Here is a 3,922-nt window from a genome sequence, read left to right as displayed (position 1 = left end):
AGGCGAGTTCAGATTCCTCTTCAGTGCACCTTTAACGCCGGGTCATAGGGCTTTCCGGGGTGTTCATGCTCCTAAAGCCAAGGCCTAGTTGTTTCACCTGCTCACACCAAGGTCTCTAACCTCACGATCCAGGCGCGGAATTACCGACAATATATCAGCCTATCTCCGGCGTTTCTGACACTTACCTCTAATCTCTGCGTCATTTTTGCGTTTTATTTTCCTCCATCCTTAGGATTGGCCAACGCCTCTTTTCCCCTTCACTTCCCGCACCATTGCAGGCTATACAAGAGCGCACAGAGATGGCTCTTGATCTGCCTATCCTTTCGCGTTTCATTTGTATTTAGCTTTGTTTCTTCATATCATCTGCTCGTCTCTGTGGCTGGATCCCTCGTTACGCGAAGCGCTTACAAATACCACGTCATTCCTTAGGCTCATTAATGGAGGACTGCGTACACTGTGCGCCGCACCACAGAAAAGGAATATAAAACTATCGCAGCAGAGAAATAAATTAGAGAAGGACGGATTACGTGGCGTGAGGTCTGAGGTTGGCGTCTTGAGTACCCCGCCAAACTCTCGTGACAGGGGCTTCTACTCTTCAGTTCATACCTCCTTGAAATGGAGCTCGCACCTGCACTCTCTCGATGATTGACTGCTTATTTATACGCATTTGTTCGAATTGGCATCGCTGATGCCTTTCCTTTGATATGCAGCGGACAAAGACCCCTTGCTCCGCCAGCACCTCCTGTACTGACCTTTAAGGGTTGTTATCCTTTAGGACTACCTGTGTGACGCCAAGGACAGGCCAGGGAAGCGATTAGTGGTAATGCTTAGAACTTTGTGGATTGTTAGTGCACGCAGGGCGCTAGGTAACTTTTTATAACTTGCCGCCTATATCCTCTTCTAAGGCATGCATATATTTTTTTTACTCAAGTACAGAAAACTGGCATAGTCGGTGGTTATTTACAATTTAGCATTGCTAAAAACGAACACAAGAAGCAAAGGCCTCACACAGTACAGGCACCGGAATTTTGAACAGCTAGTGCCGCAAGTGCTAGCAAGGAAAGCCTTTCTCTGAGGCATTTGAGGCAAATAGTCACCAATTTTAGGCATATTTGGCGATATGTTTGTGATCGAAAGTAAGGCGCACAGCGTTTGTACGAAGCGAAGTCGGACGGTGAAGTGGAGAGGAAACTGTGCTTCGCGTCAATATGTCAAAAAAACAGAAGGATGCATACAGTTTACTACAAGACATGGTGGCGTGGCGAATGTGCTGTGTTTCCTGCGAAGCACAAATAAAAACGCGGAACGTAAACGCTTTTTCCTTAATGAGAAAAAAGTGCGGCTTATACGAAATGTAGCGCATTCATCGTAGTAGCGGGGAAGGTATTGCTTTAATATACTTAATCTAGCTTGCGCCAGCCCCGAGAGCGTAATGGCAAGCATTTTTTATTTTTGTTTTTGTTAACTGCGTATTTAAGCTTTCTAACCCACATCTCAGCCTTGCCTTTGACAGCCTGTCTCGCTGTGGCAGCTGGTGGGGGTTGCGAGCAAATTTTTTAGAATGCATGAGCAAAGTCGAACGTGGTTGCAGCAAGGAACAGGCCAATGGCTTTTGTTCTATCTCGTACTGCTTTGCAGAAAATGTGTTGCTTTACTGCTAATCTTTCTCACAAATAGTTCGTAAATATAGAAAAACATGACGATAGATTATGTAACGCGCATATGACATCAGTCTCCCGAGAAGTCTGGAGCGAAAATAATATACGCGATGTTACACCATGAATTTGCGCTAGCAGCATGGCACGATTGCAGACTGCTGTGCAAGCTGATGCATGTAGCAGGTTGAAAACAAACATATAAGACGACAACATATGAAAGACGACCCGCAGGGGCCAACTACTAGCTTTTCGTTCGACCGAGCAGGCAGTATGAATAACGCGCCCGAGATAATGCAACCAAGCTGTTAAAAAACCATGCAGTGCACCAACGCAGTAAAACCATCCAAGATCTGCTGAGAGTATCCTGACCTATTCTGCAGTATTTATTCCATCTCCTAACTTTATTAATTAGTAGAGACCGCTTAGCTAACTTCTTAATTACAGGCTCCAGAAACGAAGTGTCAATGCAGACGTTGTGTACCGACTTGAAAAACAGATGACTGCAATGCTTGCACCCAGCAACTGTTTACGTAGAGCACATTTTAACCGGCCTTAAACCCTAACTCACAAAATAAAAGAAGAACCTTCCACGTGGCTACACTTTCACTTCAATGTCCCGAGACATGCCTCAGGGAACAAAATCCGCTTTTAGCGGCCATGCTCTGCCCGACGAGGCTTCGCGTGCTCACGGGGGCAAAGTTGTGAGATACGTAAATTGTTCCTTCATTAAAACGGCGCTGCTACCAGTTTTTCGAGATGGCCTATAAATGCTGCATTGACATTTTGCTCCTCAAGCCAATACCTAAAAAGTTGGCTGGCTTGACTTCACTAATTAACTAACTTTGAGCAGCGAAAATAAAAAAATGCAGGAAAACGCTGCACTAGGCCACGCGATTTTGAGCAACCCTCAGTCGGTTTCACTGGGATGGGACACTCCGTGGTTTTTAAAAGCTTGCGTACATTTATCTAGGATACCAGGTCAACGCAGAGGGCAAAAACATATCTAGAACAAGTTAACTTGTTGTTCCACAGCTTCCAAAGCCGCTGCGACCCCGAAGGCAAAAAAAATACGATGAAATCATATGAGTTAAGCTGCATGCGCTTACATCCTCACCATTTTTCAATAAATTTTATCGCTAGATATCGAACATTCAGTCCTAAACGGGCCAAGAACGTCTGCCAGACAAGCGTTTGGCTCTCTGTACGAGTACACAGCTGAAATCACTTCCAATATCTCGTCGCCCCAAGGCCACTACATGTTCATTTCTTGTTGATGTAAGGTTTGCATATCATCGTATGGTTTGATTGTACTCTTGGCCATGTGGCCAAGAGTACAGTGCGTCTGTATGTCATCATCAGCAAGACTACGACCCCTCTAGGTCAAAGGCTTTTGGCGTATCCCTCCAGTTAATCTTGTCCTGCGCAAGTTGCGGCCAGCCTACTCCCACAAACTTCTTAATCTAATCCGCCCATCTCATTTTCTGCCACCCTTAACTTTAAGGAACATCGGTTATGTTACCATCGCATTACATACATTCCTTAAGCCCATTTCTTCCTGCTGATTTCAACTAGGATGCCATAAGCCCGTGTTTGACCCCTGACACACTCTGCGCTCTTCGTGTGTCTTAACGTTGAACATGCTATCATTTTTTTTTCCATAGCTCACTGTGCTCTCCTTAATTGGAACCCTTTAAGGAAGCCTCCATGCTTTTGGCCCATGCGTAAGTGCAAGTAAGGTACAGCTGTTATATACTTTTTTCTTCAGGGATAGTGGTAAACTGCCAATAATGATATGAAAGAACTGCCAAATGACCTCCACTCTATACATCTAATCATTTCACTCACATTATCCGGATGTGTGGTCGTACCTACCCCTAGTAGACATATTCTCTTACCATTTTCATCACATGGCGACCAATTCTTAACTGCTGTTCACTTCCTGCGCTTCTGTTCAACATTACTTTGGTTTTCTTCATATTAATTTTGGAGTCGCGGTACTGTTCTCCCTGTCTAACCCATTGATCAGGTTTTGTAGTTCGTCCCCTGAGTGATTTAGCAAAGCAATGTCATCATCGAATCATAGTTTACTAATGGATTCTTCGTTACCCCTTTTCCTCAACTGTTCCCAATGCAGGCCTCTGAATACTTCCTGTAAACAGGCTGTGATCAGCATTGGCGGTATCGCACCTCTTTGCCTGACCCCATTTCTGGCAGGAATTATATTGCGGACTTTATCGAGGAGCATAATCGTTTGCCGCCTTAAA

The sequence above is a fragment of the Amblyomma mixtum genome, chromosome 6 (genome assembly GCF_055824585.1).
Source record: "Amblyomma mixtum isolate Tamu chromosome 6, ASM5582458v1, whole genome shotgun sequence".
NCBI classification, from domain to species: domain Eukaryota; kingdom Metazoa; phylum Arthropoda; class Arachnida; order Ixodida; family Ixodidae; genus Amblyomma; species Amblyomma mixtum.
Note: the sequence above shows the minus strand (reverse complement) of the source record.